Here is a 20,991-nt window from a genome sequence, read left to right on the forward strand (position 1 = left end):
CAATGTTTTTAAAAATGTTTTAAGAAACCCATATAACTGTATGGCTATTAAATAAACAAAAAATAATATATTTACTTGTCTGCCCACCTTCCAGAAATCCCCAAAGCCCACATATTTAATTCTGCTTTTTTCTTGGGGCTGCAAAAAAAAACCTATGGCACACAACTATTGCTCTGCTTTTTTTCGGGAGCACAAAAACAATTCATGCTAGTCGGTTATCACTTCTATAGTGTATTGGCACATATTTCTTTTTACGGTACCACCCTGTAATAGCTTCCATTTGAAGCTGTACATGGAATTGAGCACTTAACCAAAGCAACTTACTATCCTGATTTGCTTGTATAAAATACATGGAACTGGGCACTTAAAGGGTTATAAAACCCAAATTTTTGCTTTTATTTAACCACTTTCCAATGTACTTCTATTATATAATTAGCGTTGTTCTCTTGGTATCTTTTGTTGAAAAGGATACCTAGGTAGGCTCAGGAGCTGCTGATCGGTGGCTGCACATATGCCTCGTGTTATTGGCTCACCCAATGTGTTAAAGGGACATGATACCTAAATGTTGAAGCACTTGAAAGTGATGCAGCATATATGTAAAAAGCTGACAGGAAAATATCACCTGAACATTTCTATGTAAAATATTTGACTTCAAAGTTCCTAAATATTTAAAGAGACTTTAAGCAACCAGTCAGGATAATTGTCACAGGACTTGCAAAGGAGGTAGGGTTGCCACCCGCCCCGTTATCACTGGGGCAGTCCCGGTCTGACGCTCTGTGTCCCGTGTCCCGAAACTACCCTCAAATGCCCCGGGCTAAGAGCTCCCCTGCCCTGGCGCAGCAAGCAACATTGAGCACAGATTTAAAAACTTTTTTAGCTGACCAGGGGAGCTCTTAGCCCAGGGTTACTAAAATACCGGGTAGTAAACACACTCTGTAATCTGCAGCTCCAGAAAATACCGGGTAGGTGGAGTCTGGAGGAGAGATGGAGCGGAGAATGGGGTGGGAGGGGGGAAAAGGTCGAGGAGGGGATTCGTCACATCTTGCTGAGAGCAGCAGAGAGAGGTCAGGTGTTGGTGCGGTGGTCGCGGGCTGCACGCCGAAACATGGCCAGTTACCTTCGAGTAGTCAGTGTCACCTCCGTCTTTAGGTCCTCTGCAGCAGCAGCCTTTGACAAGAATCCTGGAGCCGACAAGTGCAGGGCAGCCACAGAGAAACTGTGAGTAATACTTGGCTGTGTCTGCTATTTATTAATGGTATGGTCATTTTTTGGGGCTTAAAGGGACAGTCAACACCAGATGTTTTGTTGTTTTAAAAGATAGATAATCCCTTAATTACCAATTCCCCAGTTTTTGCATAACCAACACAGTTATAATTATACACATTTTACCTCTGTAATTACCTTGTATCTAAGCCTCAGCAGACAGCCCCCTCATTTCAGTTATTTTGACAGACTTGAATTTTAGCCAATAAGAGCTGTCTTCATGGTAAATTCACGTGCATGAGCTCAATGTTATCTATATAAAATACGTGAACTAATGCCCTCTAGTGGTGAAAAACTATCAAAATGCATTTAGATTAGAGGCGGCCTTCAAGGTCTAAGAAATTAGCATATGAACCTCCTAGGTTTAGCTTTCAACTAAGAATACCAAGAGAACAAAGCAAAATTGGTGATAAAAGTAAATTGGAAAGTTGTTTAAAATTACATGCCCTATTTGAAACATGACAGTTTTTTTTGGACTTGACTGTCCCTTTAATTATGTATAAATTATTTGGCTTACAATTCTATGTTTTATATACTGTATATATATATATATATATATATAAAAATTAATTTCATAATGAATATGAGGTCGTGAGAAGCCACGCTCCAGGTCACGCCCTGATACACACCCTCTCCACGCCCATTTAAAAAGTGTCCAGGAATTTTCTGGGCAAAAGGTGGCAACCCTAAAGGGAGGGAGCATCTGGCATGTGCAGGCACAGTCATGTTATTTTCCTATTCAGTTTAAGTAAGTTTACTATGAAATCTCATGAGATTTCAGTGAAATCTCATGAGATCACAGCAAAGGCAAAACATTACCTTAGCACTGTTAATGCTGATTGGTTATTGTTGTTAGGGTGTTTTTTTGTTTGTTTGTTTTTTCAACTCGCAGCTGAAGTATAACTGTTCACAGAGTACTTACTCTGGTGAGCTGAAGAAATTTTTAGGTAAAATATCTTCCCGTTACATAGAAATGATCAGGTGATATTTTCTTGTCAGCTTTTTACAGTTATACTGCATCACTTTCAAGTATGGGTATTATGTGCCTTTAACTAGCTCCCAGTAATACATTGCTGCTTTTTCAACAATGGATACCAAGAGAATGAAGCAAATTAGATAATATAAATAATTTGGAAAGTTGTTTAAAATTGTTTGCCCTATCTGAAAGAAAAACATTGGGTTTCATGTACCTTTAACCGAACCAACCATCCTGATTTGTTTTCTATATGCCCTGAACCATAATATTAAACCCAAAATAACCAATTCACAATTGTATCTAATGATCCATTTAAAAAAAAGAACAAAACAGGTTAACATTTAAAATGATGTGCCTCACAATATGACCTAACATGCATTTTAGAATCAGTGAATGATATTATTCTAGCTTCTGTGACATGATTCATCAAACAAGTAATTGTGTTGTTTTTAAAGACAAGAGTGCATTATATCACTGGGGATTCTCCTTACCTGTATCCACAGCTACCTTGTTTATAGTTAATTGGAGACTGGGGACATCATTGGGAGAGTACAGGGAGAAAGCCAAGTTTGTTTACAGCTAATTACAGTTTCCATTTTGATCTGTTAACCCATTACTCATGCCTTATTATAAAGTGTTTGTTATGTACAGTACAGATCAGCTTACTTCTCTGTAATACAATGAAATACTGGGTCAATTAGAGCTGATTTGGCAATGAAGGGCTTACTGTCACCTAGATTACAAGTTTTGCGCTATAGAGGGTGCAAAATGAACGCAACAAAAGTTGCGTTATTTCACCCTCCGTATCGCTGCTATTACGAGTTTCCAAAAAGCCGCCTTGTGCGTGCGATATGGTGGCGATGAGCTCCATACCGCACAAAATCCAAGGGCTGCTTTGACGTGCTCATGCACGCTTTCCCCATAGACATTAATGGGGAGAAGGTGTTAGAAAAAAGACTAACACCTGAAGCACGGAATGGCGATCGCCGTAACGCAACTCCATTGATGTCTATGGGGAAAAAAAGTTATGTTTAAACCCAACACCCTAACATAAATTCCAAGTCTAAACACCCCTAATCTGTTGCCCCCGACATCGCCGACACCTAATTAAAGTTATTAACCCCTATTCAGCTGCTCCCCGACATCGCAGCCACTATAATAAAGTTATTAACCCCTGTTCCCCCGCACACCAAAATTGTCACCACTATAATAAAGCTATTAACCCCTATTCCGCCGCTCCCTGAAACCGGCGCCACTAAATAAACCTATTAACCCCTAAACCGCCAGCCCCCCTCTTCGCAAAAAACTAAATTAAACTAAACTAATAACCCCTAAACCTAACAACCTCCTAACATTAAATTAAAATTACAAAAACTTAAAATAAATAAAAACTTACCTGTGAAATAAAAAAAACCTAAGTTTAAACTAACAATTAACCCAACAACTATTATACTAAAATTAAAAAACTACCAATTAAATAAACTAAATTACACATTAAAAAAAAACTAACACAACTAAAAAAAATTAAATCTAAAATTACAAAAAATAACAAATACTAAATTACAAAAAATAACAAACGAAATGATCCAAAATAAAAAGAATTACACCTAATAACTTTTATTAGTGGCGGCGATGTCGGGAGCGGCAGATTAGGGGTTAATAAATTTATTATAGTGTTTGCGATGCGGGAGGGCCTCCGTTTAGGGGTTAATAGGTAGTTTATGGGTGTTAGTGTACTTTGTAACATTTTAGTTATGAGTTTTGTGTAACAGTTTTGTTGCGCAAAACTCATAACTACTGCTCTCAGATGGTGGAACGGATCGTGTCGGTATAGGCTGTAACGCACAACCTGTAATACCGGCGCTATGGAAATCCCACGCGAAAACGTCATTTTTTTGAGTGCGGGATTGATGTGTTACAGGATAAAATGCTTGGGGTATAGCTATACAGACAAGACTTGTAATGGCTGCATTGCGGTTTTTACGCTGAAATGGCCATTTAAAACCGTAACGCAAAACTCGTAATCTAGCTGAATGTAATTTAAAGGGCCACACACAACCCTGTAAAGAACTGTATGATAGTTTTAAAATGATCTGGCGTTCTGTGTATTGTGATTAGAATGGCCCTTAAATTTTAAAAGGCACATTTTAGTCACAATTCACATAACATCTTTGTATTTCAATTTTGATTAAAAGCATTTTTCAATAAATTTATATTAGCAAAATTCATCTAGTAAAGGTTGTCACTTTTTAATGTTTTAATATGTTTGCAACATATGCCTTGAACACCTGCATAAAAACATAGATTTTGACAGCTGAACTATAAGCCTATGAAGTCTATCCAAATTATCTTTAAAGTGTAAGCTTAAAGGGACATTAAACACTTTGAGATGGCAATATAAAACGATAAATTGTGTGTATATATATATTATTATATATATATATATATATATATATATATATATATATATATATATATATACTGTATATATATATATATATATATAACAGAATTTATGCTTACCTGATAAATTACTTTCTCCAACAGTGTGTCCGGTCCACGGCGTCATCCATTACTTGTGGGAAATGTTCTCCCCCACAGGGAAAGGCAAGGAGAGCACACAGCAAGAGCTGTCCATATAGCTCCCCCTCTGGCTCCGCCCCCCAGTCATTCGACCGACGGTTAGGAGAAAAAGGAGAAACTATAGGGTGCCGTGGTGACTGTAGTGTATAAAGAAAATTTTTTTCAACCTGATTAAAAAAACCAGGGCGGGCCGTGGACCGGACACACCGTTGGAGAAAGTAATTTATCAGGCAAGCATAAATTCTGTTTTCTCCAACATTGGTGTGTCCGGTCCACGGCGTCATCCATTACTTGTGGGAACCAATACCAAAGCTTTAGGACACGGATGAAGGGAGGGAGCAAATCAGGTTACCTAAACAGAAGGCACCACGGCTTGCAAAACCTTTCTCCCAAAAACAGCCTCCGAAGAAGCAAAAATATCAAATTTGTAGAATTTGGCAAAAGTGTGCAGAGAAGACCAAGTCGCTGTCTTACATATCTGGTCAACAGAAGCCTCGTTCTTATAGGCCCATGTGGAAGCCACAGCCCTAGTAGAGTGAGCTGTGATACGGTCAGGAGGCTGCCGTCCGGCAGTCTCATAAGCCAAGCGGATAATGCTTTTCAGCCAGAAAGAGAGAGAGGTAGCAGTAGCTTTTTGACCTCTCCTCTTACCAGAGTAAACGACAAACAAGGATGAGGTTTGTCTAAAATCTTTTGTTGCTTCTAAATAGAACTTTAAAGCACGAACAACATCTAAATAGTGTAATAAACGTTCCTTCTTTGAAACTGGATTCGGACACAAAGAAGGAACAACTATTTCCTGGTTGATGTTCTCGTTGGAAACAACTTTTGGAAGAAAACCAGGCTTAGTACGCAAAACAACCTTATCTGAATGGAACACCAGATAGGGTGGATCACACTGCAAAGCAGATAATTCAGAAACTCTTCTAGCAGAAGAAATAGCAACCAAAAACAGAACTTTCCAAGATAGTAACTTAATATCTATGGAATGTAAAGGTTCAAACGGAACCCCTTGAAGAACTGAAAGAACTAAATTTAGACTCCAAGGAGGAGTCATGGGTCTGTAAACAGGCTTGATTCTAACCAAAGCCTGAACAAAAGCTTGTACATCTGGCAAAGCTGCCAGTCGTTTGTGCAACAAGACGGATAATGCAGAAATCTGTCCTTTTAGAGAACTAGCTGACAATCCTTTATCCAAACCTTCTTGGAGAAAGGAGAGAATCTTTGGAATTTTAATCTTACTCCAGGAGAATCCTTTGGATTCACACCAACAGATATATTTTTCCATATTTTATGGTAAATCCTTCTAGTCACAGGTTTTCTGGCTTGGACCAGAGTATCAATCACAGAATTTGAAAACCCACGCTTGGATAAAATCAAGCGTTCAATTTCCAAGCAGTCAGCTGCAGAGAAACTAGATTGGGATGTTCGAATGGACCTTGTACTAGAAGGTCCTGTCTCAAAGGTAGCTTCCATGGTGGAGCCGATTACATATTCACCAGGTCTGCATACCAAGTCCTGCCTGGCCACGCAGGAGCTATCAGAATCACCGAGGCCTTCTCCTGTTTGATCCTGGCTATGAGCCTGGGGAGGAGAGGAAACGGTGGAAACACATATGCTAGGTTGAACAACCAAGGCGCCACTAATGCATCCACTAGAGTCGCCTTGGGATCCCTGGATCTGGACCCGTAGCAAGGAATCTTGAAGTTCTGACGGGACGCCATTAGATCCATGTCTGGAATGCCCCATAATTGGGTTAACTGAGCAAGGACCTCCGGATGGAGTTCCCACTCCCCCGGATGGAAAGTCTGACGACTCAAATAGTCCGCCTCCCAGGTGTCTACTCCTGGGATGTGAATAGCAGATAGATTGTAGGAGTGATTCTCTGCCCATTGGATTATCTTGGTTACTTCCTTCATCGCTAGGGAACTCTTTGTCCCCCCCGATGATTGATGTACGCAACAGTCGTTATGTTGTCCGACTGAAATCTTATGAACCTGGCTTCCGCTAGCTGAGGCCAAGCCAGGAGCGCATTGAATATAGCTCTTAGTTCCAAAATGTTTATCGGGAGAAGCGACTCTTCCCGCGACCATAGGCCCTGAGCTTTCAGAGAGTCCCAGACCACGCCCCACCCCAAGAGGCTGGCGTCGGTCGTGACGATGACCCACTCCGGTCTGCGGAAACTCATTCCCTGAGACAGGTGATCCTGGGTCAACCACCAGAGAAGTGAGTCCCTGGTTACCTGGTCTACTTGAATTTGGGGAGAGAAGTCTGTATAGTCCCCATTCCACTGATTGAGCATGCACAGCTGTAATGGTCTTAGATGAATTCGAGCAAAAGGAACCACATCCATTGCTGCGACCATTAGTCCTATTACTTCCATGCATTGAGCTATGGAGGGTAGAGGAATAGAGTGAAGAACTCGACAAGCTTTTAGAAGCTTTGTCTTTCTGACGTCTGTGAGAAAGATCTTCATTTCCACATAATCTATTATTGTTCCCAGAAAAGGAACCCTTGTGGACGGTGAAAGTGAACTTTTTTCTATGTTCACTTTCCACCCGTGAGATCTGAGAAAAGCCAACACAATGTCTGTATGAGCCCTCGCTTGGATTAGGATGTCGTCTAGATAAGGTGCTACAGCGATGCCCCTCGGTCTTAGGACCGCTAGAAGGGACCCTAGCACCTTTGTGAAAATTCTGGGAGCGGTGGCTAAACCGAAAGGAAGAGCCACAAACTGGTAATGTTTGTCCAGAAAGGCAAACCTCAGGGACTAATGATGAGATTTGTGGATTGGGATATGCAGATACGCATCCTTCAGATCCACGGTAGTCAAAAATTGACCCTGCTGGATTGTTGGTAAGATTGTCCGAATGGTTTCCATCTTGAAGGATGGAACTCTGAGGAACTTGTTTAATATCTTTAAATCCAGAATTGGCCTGAAAGTTCCCTCTTTTTTGGGAACCACAAACAGGTTTGAGTAAAACCCTAGACGTTGTTCCCCGGAGGGGACTGGGTTTATCACTCCCATCTTTGATAGGTCTCTTACACAATGTAAGAATGCCTGTTTCTTTATCTGGTCTGAAGATAAGCGAGACAGGTGGAACCTTCCCTTTGGAGGAAGTCCCTTGAATTCTAACAGGTATCCCTTGGAAACTATCTCTAGTGCCCAAGGATCCAGAACATCTCTTGCCCAAGCCTGAGCGAAGAGAGATAGTCTGCCCCCTACCAGATCCGGTCCCGGATCGGGGGCTACCCCTTCATGCTGTCTTGGTAGCAGCAGCAGGTTTCTTGGTTTGTTTACCCTTGTTCCAGCCTTGCATGGGCTTCCAAGCGGGTTTGGGCTGGGCCGCGTTACCTTCTTGTCTAGCGGCAGTGGAGTTATTAGCCGGTCCGTTCCTGAAATTGCGAAAGGAACGAAAATTAGACTTGTTCTTAGCCTTAAAAGGCCTATCCTGTGGGAGGGCATGGCCCTTACCCCCAGTGATGTCTGAAAAAATTTCCTTCAATTCCGGCCCAAAAAGGGTCTTACCCTTGAAAGGAATATTCAGTAACTTAGTCTTGGACGACACGTCTGCCGACCAGGATTTTAGCCAAAGCGCCCTCCGCGCTACTATAGCAAAACCTGAGTTTTTCGCCGCCAATTTCGTTATTTGAAAGGCGGCATCCATTATAAAGGAATTAGCTAACTATAATGCGGGAATTCTGTCCATGACTTCTTCATAGGAAGTCTCTTTCTGGAGCGACCTTTCTAGTTCTTCGAACCAAAAGGACGCCGCTGAAGTGACAGTAATAACACACGTAGCTGGTTGAAGGATGAACCCTTGCTGAACAAAAATCTTTTTAAGCAATCCTTCCAATTTTTTATCCATAGGATCTTTGAAAGCGCAGCTGTCCTCTATAGGAATAGTTGTGTGCTTCGCTAGTGTTGAAACAGCTCCCTCAACCTTCGGAACCGTTTGCCATGCGTCCCTTCTAGGGTCTACTATGGGAAACATTTTCTTAAATATAGGAGGTGGGGCAAAGGGCACACCTGGCTTCTCCCACTCCTTTTCCACTATGTTCGCTACCCTCTTAGGTATTGGAAAAGCGTTGTCGTGCACTGGGACCTCTAAAAATTTGTCCAATTTGCACAACTTCTCTGGTACTACCATGGAATCACAGTCATCCAGAGTAGCTAATACCTCCTTAAGCAAAGCGCGGAGATGTTCTAGCTTAAACTTAAATGCCACTAGATCAGGTTCTGCCTGTTGAGAAATTTTTCCTGAGTCTGAAATTTCACCCTCAGACAGCCCTTCCCTCACAGCCAATTCCGATTGATGTGAGGGTAAAATAGATAAGGCATCGTCAGCGTCTGATTGTTCATCCTTTTTATCTGTATTTAAAACTGAACAATCACGCTTTCTCTGAAAAACTGGCAGTTTGGATAAAAGATTTGCTATAGAATTATCCACTACTGCTGATAATTGTTCAGAGCGGCAAGGAGAATGACTGGGGGGCGGAGCCAGAGGGGGAGCTATATGGACAGCTCTTGCTGTGTGCTCTCCTTGCCTTTCCCTGTGGGGGAGAACATTTCCCACAAGTAATGGATGACACCGTGGACCGGACACACCAATGTTGGAGAAATATATATATATATATATATATATATATATATATATACATACATACAAACATACATACATATACACACACAACACACAGAGGAAGTCTTGCACTCACTTGCAAGTATACAGCTAAGATTAAAAGCAATAATGTAAGAGTTAGTTACTGCATCTGGCCAAATGGGTCAAGCCCAGGAACCACGTCAAGGTCTCTTCCATCCTGGGTCCCTAATACAGACAAACAATACAAGTTCCAAAATGTGCCTCCCCCCTACAAATTCTTAAGTTTTACTTACCCCCTCATAATGCACACATATAAGAACCCATAAACATAACGTTATGGACCCAGCTAGAGCAAGTTAAAACTTAAAACCTGTTGATTACTACTTTTATTACTAAATACTCGAATACTTTACAAATACTGTATTTTTGTATAGATTTTACAGGACAGCCTGCTAAAAACTGGACTGTCTGGGTTGAATACTGGACACCAGGCGGCCCTACTTGCAAGAGACATTTTGCAATCTGCACATATTTGCACAGTGTTGAAGTCTAGCTTCCAGAATATAGTAAGTGGTCAGCAAATGGTACTAATGTACACAGAACCTCTGTTTAAAATATCCACTTTATTTAGATCTTTAGGCATATAAAGACTTTATATGCCTTATAGGGACACTGAACCCAATTTTGTTCTTTCGTGATTCAGATAGAGCATGACATTTTAAGCAACTTTCTAATTTACTCCTATTATCAAATTTTCTTTATTCTCTTGGTATCTTTATTTGAAATGCAAGAATGTAAGTTTAGATGCCGGCCCATTCTTGGTGAACAACCTGTGTTGTCCTTGCTGATTGGTGGATAAATTCATCCACCAATTAAAAAGTGCTGTCCAGAGTTCTGAACCAAGAAAAAAGCTTAGATGCCTTCTTTTTCAAAAAAGATACCAAGAGAACGAATAAATATTGATAATATGAGTAAATTAGAAAATTGCTTAAAATTGCATGCTCTATCTGAATCACGAAAGAAAAAATGTGGGTTCAGTGTCTCTTTAAAGGGACACTGAACCCAAATTTTTTCTTCCGTGATTCAGATAGAGCATGCAATTTTAAGCAATTTTCTAATTTACTCATATTATCAATATTTATTCGTTCTCTTGGTATCTTTTTTGAAAAAGAAGGCATCTAAGCTTTTTTCTTGGTTCAGAACTCTGGACAGCACTTTTTCTTGGTGAACAACCTGTGTTGTCCTTGCTGATTGGTGGATAAATTCATCCACCAATTAAAAAGTGCTGTCCAGAGTTCTGAACCAAGAAAAAAGCTTAGATGCCTTCTTTTTCAAAAAAGATACCAAGAGAACGAATAAATATTGATAATATGAGTAAATTAGAAAATTGCTTAAAATTGCATGCTCTATCTGAATCACGAAAGAAAAAATGTGGGTTCAGTGTCTCTTTAAAGGGACACTGAACCCAAATTTTTTCTTCCGTGATTCAGATAGAGCATGAAATTTTAAGCAACTTTCTAATTTACTCCTATTATCAAATTTTCTTTATTCTCTTGTTATCTTTATTTGAAATGCAAGAATGTAAGTTTATATGCCGGCCCATTTTTGGTGAACAACCTGGGTTGTCCTTGCTGATTGGTGGATAAATTCATCCACCAATAAAAAAAAGTACTGTCCAGAGTTCTGAGCCCCAAAAAAAGCTTAGATGCCTTCTTTTTCAAATAAAGATAGCAAGAGAATGAAGATAAATTGATAATAGGAGTAAATTAGAAAGTTGCTTCAAATTGCATGCTCTATCTGAATCATGAAAGAAAAAATTTGGGTTCAGTGTCCCTTTAAGGTCTAAATTAAGTGGATATTTTAATAAGAGGTGCTGTAGACATTAATACAATTTGCTAAAAGTTAGGGAGATAGGAGAGACCCCTGTCTGCATGTGCACTAGAGGATGCTTAACTATTGCAGTTCTGGACTATTTTAATGGTATGTGGTCACAGACTAAAACCATCAGGAAATCCCCCTGCAAACCCCCTTACCTTCATATTGACTTTGTGCCTGCTGCTGTCCCCTGACTCATGCTTTCTTCACTTTTCCTGCCCCCCCCCCACCTCCTCAATATCCCACAGTTAGTGCTGTCAATTACAGCCACATAAATAACAAAGATGGGTAGTGAAGAACAGGGCAGCGTTAAAGGGACAGTATACTATAAAATCGTTTTTCCCTTAATGTGTTTCCAATTACTTTTTTACCAGCTGCAGAGTATAAAATGTATGAGATTTGCTTTTTTAAGGCTTATTTGTGTATATGAATTAGCTGATTTTGTGTTTTGAAGCCACAACCTAATAAAATGGGTTGAGCTTGTAGGTAGAATCAGATCTCATTACTTTATCACATTGTGTACATATACCTGCTTCTTTATCTTATATTTGCCCATAAACCAATCACCAATACTTGAAGAAACCAATGAAAAATTAACATTTTATTACCTTATCTCTTCTATAACCCACTGGGAGTGTAATTTATTCTACTGGCTGTGTTAACACAGCTTGGCCTCAAGACCAAAAACTTTCAGGATGGGTGGGGATACCACAGGCTAAACAATCTATTATCAAATACCAATATAAGGGTAATGAAAATACTTGTAAACAATTTAATACACTCCAGCAGGTAAAGTGGATCATTTTGAACAAATTAAAGGGGAGAAAATGATTGAGTAAACTGTCCCTTTAAGGTTAAATGAACATTTGAAACAAGCAGACAGAGTTGACTGTTATCTTAATCTTCAAAGTACTGCTGCCCACTGACACAGAATTTTACAGGGGGAGGACCGTGTAGTAAATTAAGAGGAAGCAGAATGCAGGATCGCTTATCCACTGACGCTTATTGTCACACTTAGGGAGGGAAACTAGCTTTTAAAATAGGTTAGTGATTTACAACATTTTTCCAGGGTCAGGGATTTCCTACTCACTTTACTTGTCTTTGCAGCCAGCCTCACTCTATTCCTGTAGTCTACTTCAATGTAAACGTTTTACTGACCTGATCCTCCCTCACCTAACCTGCACATGGTTTGTGAAGAAAACACTGTGTAACAGTGGGGACACAGGGCAGCACACAGCCAATCAACAGCCTTCTGGATGATATCTCCGGTGTAACGTAGCTGATATTTATCTTTTACTGTCTCAGCCAGCCTCCCTCACTGCGTGCTAAGCTGTGCTTGGTTATCAGACACTGCCTGCCTGTCATTACGGCACCAGAGCAGTGTCAGAGTTTGCAGCATGATTAAGAGATGTTCCTCCTAGTCCCTTCTACCCTGGTCAGTCAATATGCTTAGAGGAGAGGTGGGGAAGCACAGGGGCGCTCTCGAGCTAAAGTATGTGTAAATGATAGAACTGCACAGGGCATTAAAAAATGTAAAGTTTTATTTTCTTCCAATATGCCAGCTCTGTCCCTACCTGACCCCGCCCCCCCCCCCCGGGCAGCTGCCCGTATCACCCGCCCCTAGAAACGGCCCTGCAAACTGTGAACCACCCAAGGGTGCACAGGCTTATGTACTCTCCCTAGACACATATTGGCTGCACACAATAGTGACCTATTTATAACTGTCCCTAATTGGCCACAGCAGAGAAGGTAACCTAAGTTACAACATGGCAGCTCCTATTGTTTTATAGACACTAAAACTTTACACTTATTTTGTCAATATTTAAACAGCTAATGAAACGTTCAAAAAATACAGCTACATGTTATTATCAGACTAATCTTATCTTTGAATGCTTCATTCTATCTTGCATTTATTTAGTGTTTAATGTCCCTTTAATTAGTTTGTAGGATAGCCTTGTGCTTATTCCAGACATTTTTTACATTCCCACAGTGTTTGTCTTTGCCACCTGTAATGGAGGTTAATTCCATAAAACAACCACCCTTTCTCTAAAGAAGTGTTTTCAGAAAATATTTCTAAACCTACTGCCCTTCAACTTGAGATCATTACCCCTTGTCCAGGTGTCGCTCTTGTTTGTGAAAAATACTTATAGCCACAGCTCTATTAAGCCCCTCTCTCTCTCTCTCTCTCTCTCTCTCTCTCTCTCTCTCTCTCTCTCTCTCTATATATATATATATATATATATATATATATATATATATATATATATATATATAAAGGATTCTGTCATATGCTCCCCTCAGAATTGTATATAATAATCAAGATGAGGCCTAACATAATATGTAAAGTGGCATAAGAACCTGGGTCTGCTCAGAAAGCTAGCGGTGGTCCATCGTCCATGTAATACCAGTTCTTCATGCAGGTTCATGTGAATGTGCAGAGTAAAACCTATCATGAAACAGCAACAGGTTTTACTAGACACATATTGACCATACGTCTACCCCAGATTGAAATGCAAATTTACCCTTTAACTTTTATAAAGAAACCAGTGGAATGTTGAAAGTGAATAAAGAAGGGAAAAAATAGACTAATGAGGAGTGTCTGTGCAAAGTAGGATAAAAGATTAGAGATGAGCAGCCAAGAAATTTTCGTCCAGAATATTCAGAGAAATCGTTTACCCAAAAATTCAGTTTCGGCACTATTTCGTATTTGTTTAGTTTAAAACAAAATAAATACTGAATTTTATTTAAACATTTACATTTGTTTTTGTTAAAATGAATGTAAATGTTTCAAAGCTACAGGTAATAATAATAATAGAGCATGCAATTTTAAGCAACTTTCTAATTTACTCCTATTATCAATTTTTCTTTGTTCTCTTACTATCTTTATTTAAAAAGCAGGAATGTAAAGCTTTAAAGTCAGCCCATTTTAGGTTCAACACCTTGGATAGCGCTTGCTTATTGGTAGCTACATTTAGCAAGCCAATAAGCAAGCATAACTCAGGTTCTGGACTAAAAATGGGCTGGCTCCTAAGCTTTATATTCCTGCTTTTTAAATAAAGATAGCAAGAGAACGAATGTTGTTAAATTCAAGAGGAACACTTAAAGAGCTATTAAAGTGATAAAATGAAAAGTTTAATTCACTGTGCAAAAGGCAAGTGTTTAACTGCCACAAAGGATGTAAACATATAAGCCTAGATTACGAGTAGAGCACTAACAGTTGCGTGCAAGCGGTTCTCAAACAAACGCTAAGACACCGCTTGACCCGGAGACCCCTGGAAAGCTAACCACCTAATCACAGAGGCACAGCCCCCACCCACCGATGTTGCGGGTGGGGGACACCAAGGACAGGCACCTATGCTACCGGAACTCAGAGTCAGAGAGGAGTTGCGAAAAGTTTTCGCCATCTGAAATCTTTGCCCCTCCCACTGGTGCTAAGTGAGGGGGACCTCGTTGGAAACTCCAGCATAGCAGTAATCCTGAGTGAGATATAGACCAAGCGCTCTGAAATCCCGCAGTGAAAAAGCTTGGCGGGCTCAAGAGGCGGTAAGCCGCGGGCAGGTCACCTTTAAGTGTCTGCTTGTCACGAAAAGTTGGTAGAGGGGAGGTAGACTGCTATATTTTTTTTAACTACTTTCACTGCCTCAAGGAGGCACCAAGAACCCCCCCCCCCCCCCCGCACCCCTGCACACACCACAGTCCCTGCAGCTAAAAGAAGGGGAACTTTATCTCTTTAACCAAGGGTTAACTAATCAACAAAGGAGACTTAAGAGAATAACTATTTTATTAAAGTGACGGTTACCTCTTCATCTAAAGTCTGGACTCTCCTAATTTATAATCTATCCCTTATTGTGCATTTGGGATACTTAGCCCCCCCCACCCCCCCCCGTCTATAAAACAACTTTGTCTTCTCTTTGCCAAGAATCCTCATCTTTTATTCTTGTGTCACGCCACTTAGCCTATGGACTTTGCTTATTCTTCCCCCTAAGGTCAGGCATGGGCGGCTAAGCTCAGGAAGGGAAGAGGTGCTAAGAGAGGAAAGAGGGGGAAAGAAGAGACGGGAAGGGACAGTAAACAGGGAGTGGAAAGGAGGGAAGAATGGAAGCAAAGGAAGACCAAGAAGGAGAAAGTGTATGTACATATCTCCCTGTTACCTTCTGAAAAATCTTATTGACCAGTATAACACGAGCTTAGGGAGTGGGACAAAGTTATAAACCTTTTTCGAGCTAGATTTATCAAAGCCATTCTCCTCTAATATCGTCCAAAATAACGCATACAAACGGATCCTCATATTTATCAAAGCACTCTGCGCCTATAATTGCGCAAATCTGAAAGACACTTCTTCGCACTTCACTTGCATTCGCCTAGGCGCACAGGCGCGCTCCCGAGTGCACCAATATACATTAGTAATAGGCGTAATTTAACAGCCCGATCTACAAATACGCCCAGTTGCTTATTCATCATTGCTTTGCGCCGATAATTCCGTCTGTAATTGCGTGTTGTATATTTCGCCATACAGACTCAGTCGAACACCATTATAATACATGCTTTTACATCTTGTGATGCAGTACTTTACTCTTTTAACTAATTTTTCAAAAATTCTGCGCAAAGAAGATTCTGTTATTCCCAGTAATTTGCGCTTCCACAGGCGCATATGGTACTAAAAAGTTTTATATGTATATATCAATATATTGATATATATATTTTTGTGTCAACATATGGCACAAACAGCACAGAAACATTGTGTAATATAAATATTAGCTAATTAGTTACCTAAAAAACGTTTTTTAATAATCAAAACATGGCGGCGCAAATATTTATAGGGAGTAAATAGGGAGTAAATGCTGTTCCCGACAGGCGCAATTTATCATTACTACGCCCCAGCTCGCCTGCACAAAGTTACGTCTATTTTTTTGATAAATTTAGGCGCACACGTGCGCCTCTCCGGAGGCGAGCTGGGGCGCAGTTACAGGCGAAGAACATACAGAGTTCGCCTAGCCTTTGATAAATCTAGCCCTTAGTGAGGTTCAGTTTTCTACCAACAGATGGAATCTATATGGTGTTAATGAAGCAAACCTCCCAAAGAGTGATTCGGTTTCCCCTATAGCTTGCAGACCACTTTTGTGTATTCCATATAAAAGTCTCTAGTGCTAAGAAATAGTTAAAAAAACTTTTGTAGCTCTGCAGACCCTAGAAAATAAACCTGGGAGTTTTCAACTACATGACGATAACATTTACATAGCAAAGCTTAATTACTCCTGCTGGGGTTATATATTGGGCAGGTGTGCTAGCATTTAAGTGTCGCACTTGGCTATTGAGGCACCCTTATAATTTAGTTAATATCTCTTTTTTTTTTTTTCTCCCGTAAAATTTACAGGGGGCTTAAAAAGAGGTGCTGTACTGCACATACTGGTGAAAATAACATTGCCCTGACTTTATCAATCTAGATACAATTCCTGGGGATCATTAAGCTCTAGTTGCTTGAACATTGCCTCTAATCAATCTGTAATACTCCCTGCAGGGATTGAATTAGAACACTCAAAATAGGGAGATAGGCCCATACACCCCAATATCCAAGGGTTAGGAAGGTTAATATAAACCCAGAGTAATAATCTTATATTTCCCCTTCCTATATATTGCATAATTCTAGGGATTTAGGACATTCTTTTGTCCCATAAAAGGACTAAATGAATATATAACTACCTTGTGATAAGCTTTATACTCTAGTTTCTCCTTATCGTAGGGATCAACCAGCCCACAAACTGTCACACCTTAATATTGGACTGAGATTCTGTTTCGCTCTAAAGCCCATAAGTATTGGCCTACTCAGCATTCTGGATTTCTACCTCTACCAGAAATCTATAGTGTCTCTGCCACCCCCACTAAGTGTGTCAGTATATTCCCAATCATATTGAGGTTTACTACCTTTATACTCATCTCTCTGCGCCATCACTGGCCCTCTATTCACTTTTTTCCCAGTTTTAGAAAAAAAAACCCACACACACTTATTTTTTTTTCCTCCACCTTTTCTCACTCTTATGAATGGATTTTTTCTTTTTTTTCTCACCTTATAATTGATCACTCCACTTTCTGTACATGGACAGATTTCTTAGTCCACCTTGTCACGCTAATATCACTACCCCAGCCATGGCGATTAGACAGAGAGAGAGAATAATAAAAAAAACTCTACTGAAACACTAGTTGAAGTACATCCTGAGGTAGGGTATACTAACAAACATAATCTTCAGGAGAATCAAACACTGGTTGATAGAATCATTGAAGCTTTGAATCCTAAATCTGACACACTTAAAATTGAAATCAAGCAAGACATATCCTTCATATCTAAAGAAGTCAGGCAATTTGTCACCAGACTTCAGGAGGCCGAGCAGAGAATCTCTGACTTGGAGGATATGTCAGTCTCCCAAGAGACTAAATTAGAGGGTAATCAGTCTTCTATTATTAAACTACAGAACAAAATTGAGGAGCTCGAGAATAGATTGAGGAGAAACAATCTGAGGATTATCAGGGTCCAGAGAGCATACAGTCTAACGACTTGACAAAATTCATGACACACTCACTTGTAAAGTTACTGAATATGCCCCCCTGCCTACACCTATTATAATTGAAAGAGTCCACAGACTGGAGAAACTGCCTACCAATCTTAGAGGTTTTTCAAAACCCAGACCAATACTAGCTACATTTTTAAATTTCAAGCATAAAGAATTGTTTCTACAACATTTCCGTAAAAAAACAACCAATACTTTTTAATAAAGCTAAAATTGTATTGTTTTCAGGATTTTTTTTGCTGAAACATCACTAAAAAGGCGAGAGTTATCCCCAGTCTGTGGGAAAATGATCATAGCAGGTCTCCGAGCTATAATCATCTACCCTGCTAAACTAAAAGTCGAGCTAGAAGGGCAAACCTATTTTTTTTACTCAGCACCGGAGGCTGAGAAAGTATTAGCTGATAAAGACCTAGTAGAAAAATGAATCTGTTGTTTAAATGGTAAGTGTACCTATTAGGAGTTCTCCAATATGGGTTATTTAGAATATGTATATAAATGTTTTTTTTTCCCTTTAGGATTTGGCACCCCCTTCCAACCTTCCCTTTTTTCTCTCTCATTGTTTTCCCCACCTGTTGACCAATATTTTTAACACATGTATGAGTACGGTCAACTTAAATAGCATTATTCTCACATCATGGAATATTGGTGGTATTACTTCACCGATAAAACGCAAAATGATAATTTCACATCTCCAAAAATTAAAAACCAACATCGCATTCCTGCAAGAAACACACTTAAATATACTAGAAGCCACTAAGCTTAGATCAGCTTGGGTTGGTAAAATTCAAGCGACCTAAAGCTTATCCAGGAAAAGAGGGCTGGCAATCGTATTAGGTAAAAATCTGAGATATGAGATCTTAGCAGAAATCTTAGATCCAGATAGCAGATTTTTCATTTTAAAATTAAAAATAGCAAATTCTATCTACACATTATGCAATGTCTATGGCCCAAATGATTTCAACCTTAACTTCTGGGCCTCTCTCCAGTCAACAATATTGCAATTTATGGAAGGTCGCCTCATACTTGCAGATGATTTTAATATGTCCCTGCAACATCCCCTTGACAGATTTAGAACTAAGACAAAACAGATTAAGACTAAAAGAGATGCCTTAGAGTCTAAATTGTTCAAAATAAAGATAGAAGATGCCGTCTGGATGAAGACTTCTTGCCGACTGGATGAGGACTTCGCCGTCTGGATGAAGACTTCTTGCCGGGTGGATGGATCCTTCAAGCGGGACTTCAATAACTGTAAGTGGATTGTCGGGGGTTAGTGTTAGGTTTATTAAAGGGTTTTTTGGGTGGGTTTTATTTTTAGATTAGGGTCTGGGCATGTAAAAGAGCTAAATGCCCTTTTAAGGGCAATGCCCATACAAATGCCCTTTTCAGGGCAATGGGGAGCTTAGGTTATTTTAGATTTTTAATTTTGGGGGGTTGGTTGGTTGGGTGGTGAGTTTTACTGTTGGGGGTGTTTGTATTTTTTTTTTTTACAGGTAAAAGAGCTGATTTCTTTGGTGCAACGCCCCACAAAAGGCCCTTTTTTATTTTGATAGGTTTATTAGATTGGGTGTAATTCTTTTTTATTTTTGATAATGTGTTTTTTTATTTTTCGGAATTTAGTGTATGTTTTTGTTTGTAACTTAGTGTTTCTTTGTGGTAATTTATTACTTTTAATAAGGTTTAATAGTATATTTAAATAATTTTAGTAGGGTTAGGTTTTTATAATATTAATTTAGTTTATTTAATTGCTAGTTTAATTTAATTGTAGTATAATAGTTAGGATAGCTTAATTAATAGTTTAAAATTAGTTTAATTTAATTCTACAGGTAACTTTTAATTTATATTAAGATAGGGATGTTGTAATTTAAAGTTAGGGGGTTGGTAGGTTTAGGGGTTAATAGCTTCATTTAGTTTATGGCGATGTGGGGGGCTGACGGTTTAGGGATTAATAGGTTTAGTTAGTGGTAGTGATGTGGGAGGCCAGAGGTTTAGGGGTTAATAAGTTTATTTAGTGGCGGCGGTGTCGGGGAGCAGCTGAATAGGAGTTAATAACTTTTATTTAGACAGAGATTAATGTTAAACAGGAGCGCTGTAGCTAAAGGTGTAGACTAAGGTAAAGCAAAGTGTAACAAACTATTAAATATAAGTAGTAATGGGACACATAAATAAGTGTCAAAATATTAATAATGTGCGAAAATATATCAATGAGGTGAAATACTTAGTGATAAAGTGATTCGTGCATACTATGATTAGCCTAAAAGGTTAATTAAAATAAAAAATATTGTATGTATAATAAAATAAACAGTGACAAGCTTGTGCTATTTAGCAAGGCTCTACCTAAAATTTAATGCAGCAAAAATAAATAACAAAATGAAAAACACAAAGAAATATATTAATATTAAAAACGGACGTCTCCGTATATAAAAGGGATTTGCCAGTACACCAAAAGTATTGGAATGATTATCCTTATGGCCAAATGGATTTGAACAGTCCAGATACACAATATTTTGTGGATAAATGATGCAGGCTTACCCCCAAACAATGCGTCTCTCGATGAAAGGCAAAAAGAGAATTACCGCCGTAGCGGAAGTGACGTCACCTATATGGGCGCTGGAAAGACTGAGCCCTCTGATTGGTCCTTGTGTGATCGCTTCTCAGGTTTCAGCTGCTAGGTTCCACAGCCACAAAATATCCGCTCTTTATGTGCCCAAAAGCACGCAGGATACTGTTGAAAGGTGCTGTATGCTAAGTGCAGCTATTCGAGTAGGTATAGAGTTCAGCTTTTAAACCTTTAATAAAGCTTATAATTTTGGTGCATAAGTAAGCACCAGAATAATGCAAAGTTCAGGGTTTCAGAGTTTCACAGACGGCAAACAGGCATCAATCTGTGACAGCAACTGGTGGCTGTGAAGTACTCTTTGAGATTAGATAATGGCAACAAACATCAACGCGTTTCTCCCTCTACAGGGCTTTCTCAGCACCCATATAGGTGACGTCACTTCCGCTACGGCGGTAATTCTCTTTTTGCCTTTCATCGAGAGACGCATTGTTTGGGGGTAAGCCTGCATCATTTATCCACAAAATATCGTGTATCTGGACTGTTCAAATCCATTTGGCCATAAGGATAATC

Source organism: Bombina bombina, chromosome 8 (assembly GCF_027579735.1).
Source record: "Bombina bombina isolate aBomBom1 chromosome 8, aBomBom1.pri, whole genome shotgun sequence".
In the NCBI taxonomy this organism is placed as follows: domain Eukaryota; kingdom Metazoa; phylum Chordata; class Amphibia; order Anura; family Bombinatoridae; genus Bombina; species Bombina bombina.